This window comes from Lycorma delicatula, chromosome 4, assembly GCF_047948215.1.
Source record: "Lycorma delicatula isolate Av1 chromosome 4, ASM4794821v1, whole genome shotgun sequence".
NCBI classification, from domain to species: Eukaryota; Metazoa; Arthropoda; class Insecta; order Hemiptera; family Fulgoridae; genus Lycorma; species Lycorma delicatula.
The window spans coordinates 47,804,813-47,819,940 of record NC_134458.1 but is presented as its reverse complement, the minus strand read 5'-3'; the positions used below and the strand labels follow the sequence as shown (position 1 = coordinate 47,819,940).

The 15,128-nt window shown below is 32.8% G+C and overlaps 1 long non-coding RNA gene across 2 annotated transcripts; it reads right to left on the bottom strand.

The window, feature by feature from the left end:
* Window positions 1–303: 303 nt before the first annotated feature.
* Window positions 304–11,242, bottom strand: LOC142323352 (uncharacterized). Of its 2 annotated transcripts, XR_012756088.1 has the most exons (4): window positions 10,535–11,242; window positions 9,241–9,344; window positions 8,331–8,783; window positions 304–799 (listed from the first exon to the last, which is right to left on the bottom strand). It is a non-coding gene; the product is annotated as an uncharacterized LOC142323352 (long non-coding RNA). The 2 variants fall into 2 exon arrangements; XR_012756087.1 differs by lacking the exon at window positions 304–799 and having other exon boundaries at window positions 6,966–8,783.
* Between the last annotated feature and the right edge of the window lie 3,886 nt (window positions 11,243–15,128).

Sequence of the window (15,128 nt, the reverse complement as noted above, 5' to 3'; positions counted from 1 at the left end):
AACTAAAAACTACATTTTTAATCAAAAAGCACTTAATAACTTCTTCAGACTATCTGAAGAATGGTTATTTATAGTGAAAGCCATTCTTGGTAAAGTTTACTTTAAATAACGGTACACTCCAGGCAAATAAAAAACTATTTACTCTATATAATAATTTTGATTAATTATAAACCATAATAATTGTAACAATCCTTCAGTTACTAAATTCAAAGAAAAAATACAATATTATGTATTGTATAACATACTAATACAGCCACTGGTATAATTAAATATAATATTTCAATTGTATTTTTGTGTATTAAAATTAAATGCTTGAATAACATCAAATTCATTATATATCACTTTAGTTATATAATGTGTTTTAAACTGCAGTGGAATTCTGCTCCAAATAAATGTAGAGATCATTTTTAGCTTTAAAAACTCTACTTATTGAAATTTGTTCACATAGTTATTTTAATTGTTTCCTTTTATCATTTGCTGTCTAATTTTTCATTTATAAATAATAGTAATATTTTTTGAAGTCTATATTTCAAAAAATTAAAATTTTTGTGTGAACATAGTAACTTACACATTTATATTTTAAAAAAAGCTGTTATTATAAAATTACATTCATATTTTATGTTGATTTGTGTAAACTGATTTCTATTAATTTGTCTGCTTCAGGTTGTCATTTGATAACTCTTCACCTAAGATGTAGAAGATTAGTTAGTTTGGGTTTTTTGTTAATTGATTTTTCCTAATACATGTTGATCTCATATAGTTTTTGTGTTTTCTAATGTCTTTACTTTTTTAATACATTCTGTAACATCAAAATTTCTAATTACTACTTAAACATTAACAAAGCTATTTAAATGACTTTTTAACCATGTTGTCATAAATGTTAATATAAAGTAAATGTGCGTTTTGTGATTTTAAACATTTAAGGGAATCAGTAACAGATAAGAAATTAGAACGGTATGATACACAATTGTATATGCGATGTACATAATCTACAGTATGTATCGAAGATACATAATATAGATTACGATTTTTTCCTTCTCTTTTAATAGTGCTACTTCAAGAGAATAATGCCGAAGAGAAAGTGCAATTCACAGACGAAGTGAAGAAAAAATACCCGTTGTTTTCGTTCGTCGCATGGAATGCGAAGCAGAATGATCTGCATTCCATGGACATATGTCTCAATAGCTAACAAAGAAGATGGGGATATGAAAATTCATATTAAGTTCAAAAAACATTCTCAAAAAGTTAGAAGGGAGAGTTCTCCCAAAAAAATGACTAAATATTTCGTGAAACCTAATACCGAACTTGAAAGTATATGTGCCGCAGAAGGCACACTTGCTTTCCATGCTGTAGCACATCACAATAATTACAAGTCCATGTGCTGCACGTCCAAATTACTTATTGAAATATTTAATGAGTCTGAAATAGCTAAAAAAAAAAAATATGCGTGGTTAAGACCGCACGGCCGAAGTGAAAACTTGTATGGGATCGCAATCGTTTCGAATTAATATATATTACAAGTAGCATATAATGTTTACATTCAATAGCCACTTTAACCTTTGATCCCCTAGAACCAATTTGACGCACAATTTGAACGAGTGTTTTCACGATTATCCCCTGTTTGTAGTTAAATTTTCATGCTGAAAGAGTGGATTTACTGCAAAATACGTAGTAAAACACGGGTTTGGATGCCTACAAAATTACAACAAAGAAATTGGCTATTGAACCTCCACGTCTCTTTTCACGGGTTTATTTGAATTCATTAAAGAACGGCTACTTTCAATGATGAATGTGTGTTCACATGTTGAAACAGTTGATTTACTGAAAAATTCATAATAAAACATATGTTTTAACTGCAAATAGCACGATTAATTTTAAATTTATGATGACGATGGAGGTCATCATTACTTTTAGCGATATGCGTGTATATCATTGATCATTATTTAATATATGCAATGATAATTGTTTACGATTCAAACTTCAAAATTATTGTTTGTTTTTATAATCTACAGCTATTCAGTTAACGCTGTAAATTTATAATGATGTTCTGCATCAATAAGTTATCATTACTTTCAGCGAAAGCAGGTGTTGTGTATTTTTAATTTTTTATAGTTGTGATAGCAAATTATTGACAGCTGATGTTATTTTATTTATATTTTACATAAGAACGGGATTTCTCAGACATATCTTTCGTTAAATAAAAAAAGGGCGTATCTCGAAAACGGTGCGTCCTAGGGCATTTTTAACGCGATTTTGAAAGGTAAATGAATGCTCTACGATCACCCGGAATGATATGTTCTAGTCCCATGCGTCTAGCGGCCACCTAGCGCTCTCGAGATACTAACGCGAGCGAAATTCGCCCCCACAGAATTGCAGGACCAAAATATTTCGTATAAAGTAATTTTTTAACAATAAACAGTAATCTTTACCGACAATATTTTCAAGGTTAATGATTGTTTAATGCATATAAATTAGGTGTTGAAAATCTTCACATATGTTATCCAAACTCAATAAATATTATAATATGTTACACTTAAACTGAATTTAATCAATTATTTTTTTTTATTATTATGAGCGATAGAGAGGGAGAATTATTGTGAATCACCGGCAGTTTTTTTCTCCCACCTCCCATCCTCTGCTACTACATACTACACTATACACTCATATATGCGTATATATATTCTCGCTCTATGCCTTTTTCTCTTTCATATATATATATATATATGCTTAGCGTCTTGCGTTACGTTACAGATTTTGATTACGAGTCATCGATTTTTTTTCCATGTTTTCATGTAATTCGTATGCACAAACGATTCTGACATAACGCGCCTAAAGAAATTTTCACTTCAAAAATATCAGGTGCTCGTATGAAAATAGAAGCAGTTGTTAATTCATATCAGCTCCTCATTCAGAAAAAGACACTAATTAATTGTTTGCAGGGTATTCCATTCTGTGGTGTATCTACGGATGCAAATAACCATGGCGCGCTCAAGACATGTCCATAAATGATACAGTACTTCGATTACGAAAATGACGGACTGCAAATAAAATTACTGGAAGTGGAAAAATCAAGCAAATGAAACAGCAGATACAAACAATATCTGCTTATGTTAGTAAAATTGTTAGTGATCATGGTCTTCTTAGTAGACGAGTAGTATTTGCAAGAGACAACTTCAACACTATATTTGGTGGTCTAAATAGGGAAGCGGAAGGAGTGTGTTTGCAAATCTGAAGAGATTAAAGCCATTTCTGAAAGGCGTTAGATGCCCTGCACACGTCTTAAACTATATGCAGCATGGCGCAGATACTCAATAAATTGACATAAAATCAATTGTGCTAGAGGTGTTCAATTATTTTTCTATACAAACAGTTACAGTAGTCTGTAAAACAGTTTTGTAAGTTTGTTGACATTGATTGACAACAGTTTTTGCATCACTCCTAGGTCACCGGCTTTCATTATTCCCAACATCTGAAAAACTAATAAAAATGTTCCAAGCTCTAAAATCATTCTTCTTGTCTCAAGACAAGTCGCCAGCAGTTCTCAAGAGATTTCTCTGTGATTCATTTAGTGAAATATATCGCTTGCATTTCCATTCATTAATGCGTGTATTACATTCCCATATTGAGTCTATTGAAAGGAAAAAGAATTCTGGGCTTGAAATTCTGAATATGTTATCCGATATGAACAACATCTTACAAGAAAGAAAAATGCAGAACTATATGTCACTGAAGGTGAAAACACTATTTTAACAGAGAGAGAGAGATTGAAGATTTGAAAGCAGAGAGTAAACATTTTCTAAATGACGTCAAACATTTATAAAATGGTTGTTTGGAATACTTGGCTACATTGATTGAACCATGTAAAGAGTTTTGGTGTTTCAAATGGATGCAACTTGAAAATTTCTCGCGGACAGAAATTGAATCATTCAACAAATACCTGATTGATAAAGGAATTGACATCGATGATAGCAAGTGAGTAGAATGTCTTTGCTGGGCAGACATTGACCTTAGACCCAGATAAAAAGCTGACTCATCAAAAAAAATTGCCACGTGCTGGAAATACGTCACAACGCGTCATCAGAAGGTTTTAGAGACGTGTATACAATACACATGCTAGCTTACATTGCAAAACCTTGTTTACTAATTAACTTGTTAATTTCAAAGTTATCTAGTGATAATGCATTTGCGTCAGTGATAAGGCCTAACTAATTTATATAAATACCCACTAAATTTTCATTGCGATCATACCACTTTCTATGTTTCCAGTGTATACTGTAGTGTGATTCTACTTTTTGATATTAACTACGCCATCTTTGCTTAGCACAATCTTTATTATCAATCAGGTGAGTGAAACGACTTTAAATAATATTTATAAAATAAGATATTAATTGTAAAATTATGTACTTTATTTATTTTAAACACCTTAAATAATATTTATAAGCAAATGTACTAGTTTAGTTTCTATAATATAAGATATTAGTAGTACACTAAAAATAAAATTAATATTTGTGGTTGTTTTTAACAGTTAAAATTGTCCCGTTTAAATAACATCTGCTCAGTTATAAAATTAATAGCAGTTTGTATGTCTGTAGTGTGAATTTACATATTATATTTTCCAAATAATAATTACACAATTTAAATAATGCATGTTTGTGCACGAGTTTAGCTTCTGTAAAACAAGATATTAATTGTAACCCACCGGGTTGGTCTAGTGATGAACGCGTCTTCGCAAATCAGCGGATTTCGAAGTCGAGAGTTCCAACGTTCAAATCATAGTAAAGGCAGTTACTTTTATACGGATTTGAATTCTAGATCGTGGATATCGGTGTTCTTCGGTGGTTGGGTTTCAATTAACCACACATCTCAGAAATGGTCGACCTGACAGTGTACAAGACTACACTTCACTTACACTCATACATAACATCCTCATATGTATTGTCTGGAACCGACCATTTAAGAGATTACTCTGATTGATAGCAATTTAGCGAATAGTAAAGTTTTTGCTTCTCTTACTACTACACAACCCAAAGCGGCAACACATCAAAAGATTATCCTTATTAATTTGAATATTGATTCTTATATGCTATCAATTGTAAAGGAGTGAATGAGGGATGTGTTTGTGAAATTAAAAAGTAATATTACAATGTAACAACTACGGCCATTATCTATTTTAATGAATGTTTGCGTAGAATGAAAGTAGAAACAACTGCTTCCACCTGCTCGCCTTGGTTCTTACTGATAAGCACTAAATGCTATGAAGCGTATCAGTATTTCATGATAGGCGAATTAATACGGTTAACTGATGATGCGTATAGTAATAATGAATTACTAGAGTATGAAATTAAAGTTTTCGGATGTCGGAGATAAAAGTGACTATCGCTAATCCTCACCACTTCGTCTTCCATATACTGTGCGAATGTGAATCGATTAACAATAAAATCGATAGCTTTCGCAGGGTTGCATCTATATAATATCTGCTTTTCTTCTCAAAGTGGACACAGAGTGTCTACGTACAGATAGGTATGAATATTTTACCTATACCGAGTTGGAGGAGCTTGCGTATGTGCAATGGCTAGCTTTTTTTATTATTCAAAAAGGGGAAATGGACGCACTTTTCAATGAAGTCTTGGGCATTCTTAATTCCAATATAGGTAATGAAATAAATTATATTCTAAAAGAGTTTTTTTTGCAGATGCCTCACATAGAAGACACATCCTTTCCGATGATAAAGAAGTCATCGATGTTGAGCATCCCATTCAAAAACTTCAACCGGGTCCCTCCATGTCAACAGATGGAAGGCGGCGACCTCTTCTTGACGTGAAGAGCGTTTATTGGTTGCATCAGAGCCAAATATTGAAGACCTACTGAGAGGATAAGATAATGAACCGCAGCCAGGTCCATCAGGTCTTCATCAGTCGGGGACAACAGTAATCTCAGTCAAAGCCGGCAGCGTCCTCTTCCTGCCTCAACCAATGTGAAATGTTTGCCCGTAGACGAGGACATAACAATAAACGTAAATTTACTGATGTAATATTTGCATATTACACATATGGCCTAACGTCTGTGGTCTTGTGGCAGAAGGCGTTGGGAAAGAGAAGCTGATAAAGCTTTATCCCATCAATCGCTGGCGACGAAACAATGTTTCAAATTTTAAAAATCTTCAGTCAGAGTTTGAAATCGAGGATACTGTTACCGGTACCTATGGAAGAAAATCAGTTGGCATGATAGAAGCTCTCTGCATACGTTAATATGTGCTTAAATTTTAGATTGGCAAAAAATCAACCAGACACACGTTAAACAGTTTAAAACAACAGGTTGGTTAACTACGGAGCTTTACGAAAGTCTTTTCGAGAAAGCGAACGAATGATGATATTTTCGACGAAAAGGTGATCCCGCAACGAGTTCCATTCACTCACTCGCAGTAGATGGATATAAAACATCATAACAAACAATTTTTAGCGTGGAAGCTGCCTAAGAAGGGCAAGCATTTACTGAAGCTGGAACTGTTTGAAACTAAAGAGATAGAAGGACTTTCATTCAGAAACCGCTATAAAAAAAAATAAAAATAAGGCTGAGATCGTATTTAATGAACACAATAAACAATTCGAAACTTTCAGCGATATGATCTCAGCAGCATATACAAAAATGCTTAAGAAAAATGGCCTCAAAAAAATTAGATATAACAGATTGCGTAGAACTACCCTAAGTAGTGTATAGGTTGAATGGTTGCTATGTATTCCAATCGAGAATGTTCACTTTTTAATTTAAAATTTCTTTTACAGGAACATACCGTCTGGAAAATACCGTTGCAAGAAGGCAAAACTTGCAGCGGTCGATCAAGTCATACCTATAAGTGCATTCAGCTGCAACTTAAATACATACAACTACAAAAATGATAACGAAGTATGTAAGGACATATGGTTGCTTCTAATTGTCAGGAGGAAATCGGATTGTTGCTGTCCTTCCTCTTTTAACCTGTTTAGCCTCCGGTAACTACCGTTTAGATAATACTTCAGAGGATGAAATGTGACTGTAAATGAAGTGTAGTATTGTACAGTCTCAGTTCGACCAATCCTGAGATGTGTGGTTAATTGAAACCCAACCACCAAAGAACACCGTTATCCACGATCTAGCATTCAAATCCATGTAAAAATAACTGGCTTTACTAGGACTTGAACGCTGGAACTCTCGGCTTCCAAATTAGCTGATTTGGGAAGACGCGTTCACCGCTAGACCAACCTAGTTGGATTGTTGCTGTCCGAATCGATAGTACGTTACGGCGAAGTAAAATATTACATTTTAATAGAGCTTTCGTACGAAAAGCCTCTATGAGAGTGTAGGGATGTAGGTTTTAAAACTAGAAATTTGAAATTATCATTGAATACGATATCGAAAATTCTTTAAAGATGCGTTTAGGAAAAGGCCGATTTCCAAAGTAGACAGAGTGGATAGACACTTTTGAGCATCGATAGGGTCTTAGTGAGTATAAACCGTTATCGACTCTTAGAGGATCGTGTTTCCCTCCCCCACAAATTCATCCAAGAACACAAGCCGTTGTGAAGAATAACGACTATTATTGCTTTAAATGGGCGATCCTATTAAAGTGCGTGCAAGGTTCTCATCGCGAGTGTGTAGATAAGCGATACGAAGCCTTTCTACCTAAAATTACCCTTTAAAGAAAAAAGGTTGAAGAGACGCTGACCTTCAGATCGTTCCTGTCGAAGTGAACGCCGTACACGTTGCTCATGTTGTTTTCAACGTCTCTGATGGTGTCGAGCATGTACTCTTGCGCCAGCAAGAGTACATGCCTTCGGGCGTGTTCAGCAGTTGCTGAACACGCAAATGTAATGCTGGTTTCTTCAGTCTTATACAACTTCGATTTTGGCTCACGCTCTTCAACTCGCTCGCCCTTTAAAATGTATTACAGGTTTGTAATATGTTTATACAGTTTACTTTACAAAAACTATATCTCATCCAATCTCTCCCTCTTAATATCACTCGTTATTTGTTTCGATTTTATAACGCGCGAACACAAAAGCGTTTAAAAATGATACTTGTTTGATTACAAAAGGTAGATCTTCAATGACGAAGGATAATTTAAAAGTTTCCTTTTAAATTAGCGATAAATATTTTTGTTTTCTTTAGTCGGCAGGTTACGGGTCAATTCCTTCGCCACATCCTTAATAGACCGCGTGTTGGATTTTAAAACGCGTGCAACAGTGATAAAGTTATTATAATCATTTCCCTCCTGAAAAATAAAAATAACTTAATTAACTTTACCAATTTCAATCATGAATAAATGTTCGAACTCTACTGAGAAAAGTAGTTACCAAAGGTTTAACGACTTTCTTGAATCTAAATTGGGCTGCGATGGAACACAGGAGAGGATAATGCTTCATTTTCGAGAAGCGGTAAGGATTTAACTCGGTCAGATTCTTCTGCCTGGACAGCCGCAGCATCTGTTAATACTTGTTCTGCTTCTACTTGCTCAGCTACTGCATCTAGAATTCCATTCCATCCGTCAGGAGCCCAAGGATGTTCTCCTTCGCTGTCAAATTCAAAATCCAATCTTCCCCTCGCCGACAAGGAGGTGGACTGTACTGAGATGAGCGCGGCTGATAAGAAGTTGGTAACCGCTGCCCCAATCAGGATGTCTCACACAGAACTGATGAAGGAGGCTCCCAATCGGAAGGAGAATCTGAGTGGGAGGAATCGGTATCTATCATTTCCTCAACAACAGCTCTCAAAAATTCATCATCTGAACCGAATATATCCTGCGACATCTGTAAAACAATAAAATAGACTATCAAACAGTAAACTGAAATTTATATTTAAAATTCTTTCATAATGAAAATAAGCTTCCATTGTAATAAAATGTTTAAGATAAAGATTCACTCCTAACCAGCAAGCCATTTTTACTGGAGGCGTTTTAGATTGTATTATTTTAGTTTAGAAAAGAAACTACCGAGTAAATTACTATTTATTCAATCTTTTACCCCTTCTTATAGTTGACTGAGTCTGTAATAAAAAAAATTAGAATTAATATTATTTAGTAACCATCCTATTTTCCGCATTATATTTAACAAGCCTTACATTATTCAATTAAACGGTTTCCTGTAATAATTATTAACAGATTTTATTTTTCTTAAGTAATAAGTGTTAGTACTTCGTGCAAACATTTAAACTAAAACAAATAAATCGATCCACTTTAAAATAATACATTTTATAAACTATTCTCACCATATTTGATGTTGTTGCTGTCCATGTTGATGTTATTGTTATTACTGTTGTACTATTAGTTGTTGTTCAAGTAGTTATTTAATCAATTTGGATAATTACGACTACTGAAACAGAAAAATAAATCCTTATTGCAAATTCGCAACACGATAAAAGACGGTTATTTTAACAAACTATATTACTTAAAGAAAGGTTAAAATTAAATTAACTGAGATTAGATCAACCGATTCATTACACACAAAGAAACTGCTGATAATCAAAGATATTATATTTTGAATAAACGGCATTATTACCTTAAAAAAAGGAAGCGATCGAACCAAAATAGAAAAACTTTTTCACTTAAAAACATTTCATTTCTTAATGAAAGGGATTTATTATCATTCATCAGCGCTCGAAACAAATGCTTCATCGTTTTTTTATCGGTAATATAATACACAGGTTGATGTTAATCACGAAATACAACCTGTACATCGTCGCAGTCACCTTCTCCAGAACTGCACTCTAATATCTGTATTCGATTCTGGATAATAACGAGGACGATTGAGTCGCAACAACGCTTTTCTTCGATATATGCATTTGGCGTTCTTCGTCATTCTTCATAATATCTTTGTTTTCCTGAAGAGAAAAATATTGTTGCTGCAAAGACGAAGTTGCACTAGTCGAAGACGTTGACCGTGTATTGAAGTCCGTATCACCAGGTGTTATATTTGAGTGTCGCGACTCAACCGGTTCCTTCTAGTTCTATTCTGCGGGAGGATTATAAAAATGCATCGTTACACTACATAGCCAGCCGTGACATATTTGTGTTAACTGTCCAAAACACGTTCCTTTATAATTCTCTAGCTATTAGATATAATCCTAGGCACTACGTGATTGACATTATTCCGACATAGTGCCATAACGGATAACGGGTGGTTTTTTGAACATTTAACTAGATGAAACGTATATCTTATAATCCGTATATGGTGAGACAGATCAAAGGGACAAACGAAAATGTTTTCTATCCTTGAATTCATCTTCCTGACAATTATTAGCAGTTACAATCCTGCAAACAATTTACAGGAATTAGGATAAAATAAATCATTAATTAACAAATATTAACTTTATTCCCAGTGTACATTTATCTTATTTTATAAATGTTAGCCAGTATATATACTTATAAATAAATATTATTTAATGCTCGTAATTAAACTGTAAAGTAAAATATATAAAGTGCGTAATTTTACAATTAATATCTTCTTATTTTATGAACATTATTTAAAATGTGTAATTATTATTTAAAAGTCTTTTCACTCACCTGACTGATAATAAAGATAGTGCTGAGCAAAGACGGCGTAGATATCAAAAAGTAGAATCACACTACATTTAACGGGTATTTATATAAATCCGTTAGTCTTTATCATTGACGCAAATGCATTATCATTCAATAACTTAGAAATAAACAAGTAATTTGTAAACAAGATTACTGCAATGTCAGCAAGCATGTGTACTGTGCACACGTTCCCAAAATTTTCCGATGACGCGTTATAACGTATTTTCAGCACGTGGCAACTTTTTTTTAACGAGTCAGCTTTTTATCTGGGATCAAAGGTCCCAGGAAAGGCCGTGGGAAGGCGCGCCATCGTGCTGGAAGTATACTTTGCGTCTCAGCGCTAGAGGAACATCTTCAAGCAACTGTGGCAATTCTTCTGGAAGAATGAATACTAGGGTATTGAACCTACTTTCCGAAGATTGCGAAAAGTCGCGATACTTGTTTTGGGATCTAGAATCATGCGATTCAGAAAACGTATTTCATGTCAGTGTGTTCCTCAGTTGTAAATAAGTACGGCATTACTTCAATGCAAAACCGTTCACGTTCAAACTAAAATTCATAGAAACGATAGCACAGTTCACAGTACCCGATATACTTAACGTACCTTACAGAATGATTTAACGAGTAATACAGTAGAGAGCATTGTTGTTATTTTATTGCCAACTTTGAAATAATTTATTGTATTTGTCATTAATAAAAAAAATATCTATGTAATTTTTTTTAATTTATAGGACTGTTGTATAACTTCCCAGTTTTCTGTTCAATTTTTTAACAAATTTGTAAAATTTACAAACTTTTTCACAACACCAAGAAAGATTTTTTTTATATTAAATAGGTATTTTTCCGATAAATGTAATAATGTACAGTTTCTAAACAAAATTCGATTTTTTTTAACTTTTCTTTATTTTATTCAATTTTGTTCAGAATTATATTCTCTATAAATTTTATGTTAAAGTATTTCGTGTTTTACCCATTTAACAAAGTTATTGTACGTCAAACATAAAAACCAGAATTTTTACTTCAATTTACTGTATTTCACCCACGATTTCTCAAAACCTACTGCAGATACGATTTTGGGACCTATTTTATTCGATTTTTCAGGTCAACAACAATAAGGAATCACTAATTCTGCTCCTTAATTAACGTCTTAAAAATTTCAGTACAACTTCTTTTCACCGGGATAGCTGAAAATCTTTTTTCACTAGGCTTAACTTGTAAACGAAGCATTTTAGGACATATGTTGATATAAACTTTTTCCATTATTTTCACGAGTAGAATAGTTTATGAAAGTCCCGGGAGAACTTCGTGATACACTCCGAATAAGTTTCCTTAAAAATTTTCATACTATCACCGGTACTTTTAGTTAGCGGTTGGCCTTCCTAAGATATATTTTAGGACTACGCACAAACCTCCAACACGTTTAACATTTTCTTCAGACACACTTGATCGACCCTTTACACAGACATCCGCTCGTTTCAAACCCATTAATGCCATCGACTAATGTTACTCTCAATTGGAGGTTTACAATTAAACATCCAACGGAACGTACTTTTTAACTGTAACTACAGAGCCATATTTAGCAAACTGTAAAACACTAACACTTCCTGTTCACGAGTCGCCATCTTTGTGCTAGTGGCGTTGTCCATTGGAAAGATATGGAACCAAACTACGGCCATGCGAGCAACTAAAAGTGTCCTATTTGCCGTTTGATTCTAATTTTAAACCAACACACTTAACCATGAGATATAACAGATAAAATCCTACATTCTTTTTTTAGCAGCCGGTATTTCACGGTGGATATTGTAACAAATGGGTTGCAATAAAAACAATAAGGTATTTATAAAAATCTATTGTTAAAATTTAAAAAATATATATGAAAAACTTGAAAAAATGAATAGTATAAAATAAATATTTTTTTAAAAACATAATAGTCTACAGTAATTTTAATACATACAAATTAAAATAAACTACTAAATGTCATCACTTATTGTGATCAAAACAAGCTTTTTCAATATAAGACAAATGCAACTTCATACCAACGTAGTATTTCCATTGTGAATAAACAGGTTGTTTATTTTTTTATAACTTAATTTTGCTACAAATGGTACATCTTTGGTGAAGATCCACATGCTTCAACTGTTCGAATTCAACTGCAAATTTATGTCAACATGTTTTTGTATAACCTGTGAACGACTAGGCTCTAATATTATCAGCACATTGATTGCTTGTACTGTCTGTTGTAAGGGTATTTCTGTAAATTTGATGCCTAAACTGTGCAGCGTTTTATATTACGTTCTTTATGAATAAAGAAAGCTAATTATGAATAGTTTCACAGTCTGATGGTATTTCATCATTCAGTAGATAGATCTTCTTGTATTTTTTGCTCACTTCTGTACCTATTTGTCATTTTGTAGTTAGACATTTTTTACAGCCAGTGGTTACAAAACGAACCTGTATGGACCGGCAATGTTTTATTATCTTTTAAACATTAGTATACATTTTAAAACACAAATGTAGTTACAAAAACAAGTTTAAAAATTATTTATATATTCCAAACAAAACTATTTTAAGATATAAAACTTTTATACTCAAAAACAGGGTGAACACATAAGCAGACATAATCATGAGCAAATTGAGGTTAACAATAATTTCACAGCTGATATTGATAGCCCACCAGGCTTGTCTAGTGGTTAACTCATCCATCAAAAATCAGCTGATTTCAAAGTCAAGAGTTCTAAGGTTCAAATCTTTGTAAAGGCAGTTACTTTTATACGGATTTGAATACTAGATTGTAGATACTGGCATTCTTGGGTGGTGGGGTTTTAATTAACCACACATCTCGGTAACAGTCGACCTGAGACTGTACAAGACTATACTTCCATTTACACTCATACATCATCATCTGAAGCAATACCTTATGGAGGTTCCAGATGCTAATCAGAAAAAGAGAGAGATGATATTCACCAAACACTTCAACTGGTATGTTTACAGACTATAAAAATGGTTACATATAGTAGCTGCTGCCCCAGTAATAGAAAAACAGTAGGAATATGAATATATACATTATGTAACCATTACCCCTTGGAGAGATAAATTAAGATAGCTACATGATGTGACTCCTGGCTCTCAAAGAGTTGAGTAAAAATCCATTCGCCTCAAATCAGTACCCACCTGATCTTCTTTTTGATTGGGGTGGAGGAATCCTCTTATGGACACTTGTGAAGAGCATGTTGGATTTAACCATCTGATCTAAACATGTTTACTTCTATATCAAAAAAGTTGTCTTACTTGTGGGCATTTCCCAGTTTTTAGAAAATATTTTAAACAGCGTAGACAAGAATAGGATTCTGTTTTCAATTTTTGGCAATCTCAGTAAAGTGTTTGATTTAGTTTCACATTTTTACTGATGATATGTTAGTAGCTATGGTATCAGAGGAGCTGCTTACAATCAGTTTAGGTTACGGTCACTTGTCACTGTTATTAAACAATAATATGCTTACTTATATTCCGATCTAAAATACATCATCTTTTGGGCTCCCTCAAAATGTCATAACAAGTTTTCAAGATGGAAAAATGGGCTGCCAGATCATTTTGACCAATATATAGAAAATTTTAAATGTTAACTTTTTCCTGTGTTTATACTTATGAATGTGCAATTTTCGTTAAATCAAATATTCACTTATTCTTAAAAAATAACAATATCCATCTCTATTAAACTAGACAAAAAAAATCACCTAACTCGAAAACAATATTACTGTCAATCAATTTTTAAGAACTCAGAACTCTGAAAAAACGCATAATAGAAAAAATTGAAAAAGCAGAAGGTGCAAATAATTAATTTAAAAAAATATACATTTTGTTGCTAAGATTGCAATTTAAACTATTTATTAACACTGTGTTTTTGAAGATATCCTTCCTCTCAAAAAGTGCTCCTTTTATTTCCTTTGTATTCAAGGTTTTGCTTAATGCAGATTCGCTTGGGCTAAAATTTTTTGGTTCCCACCCTGAGCATTAAGTGAGGAATTCCTCCACTCTTATTATTCGGCGACAAGCAATCATTAATAACACACACACATACACAGATATATATATATATATATATATATATATATATATATATATACACACAAAATATAAATTATAGAAATTAAAAACTACATGTATAAAAATACATCAAATTTGGTAAATTGAGTGCTGTTGCACTGGATGGCCAGTTACATGTGCATTTTATCCCAGTTATTTATTTCTTTTAAATTTTAGCAAATTTGATGTCATAGTCATATTTTTATATATGTAGTTTCCAATTTTTAATTTCTATAATTTTATTTGAAAAAACTTTTAATTTATCTTGTTTTTAAAATAAAAAGATTTTATTATTATCTTGATAAATTTAAATATTGAGTGTAATATGTAATTTGATATAAACAGTTTAAAATAAATTACAACTGAAGATGTGGGTTTCCACGAAAACATTTTCGTAAAGATATGAAAAAATAAGGTAAGTGTCATCTTATTTAATGTATATTTCTGTACTTAGGTGGATCAATTTGGTTTATATTTGTATATTAGTACAGAGGAA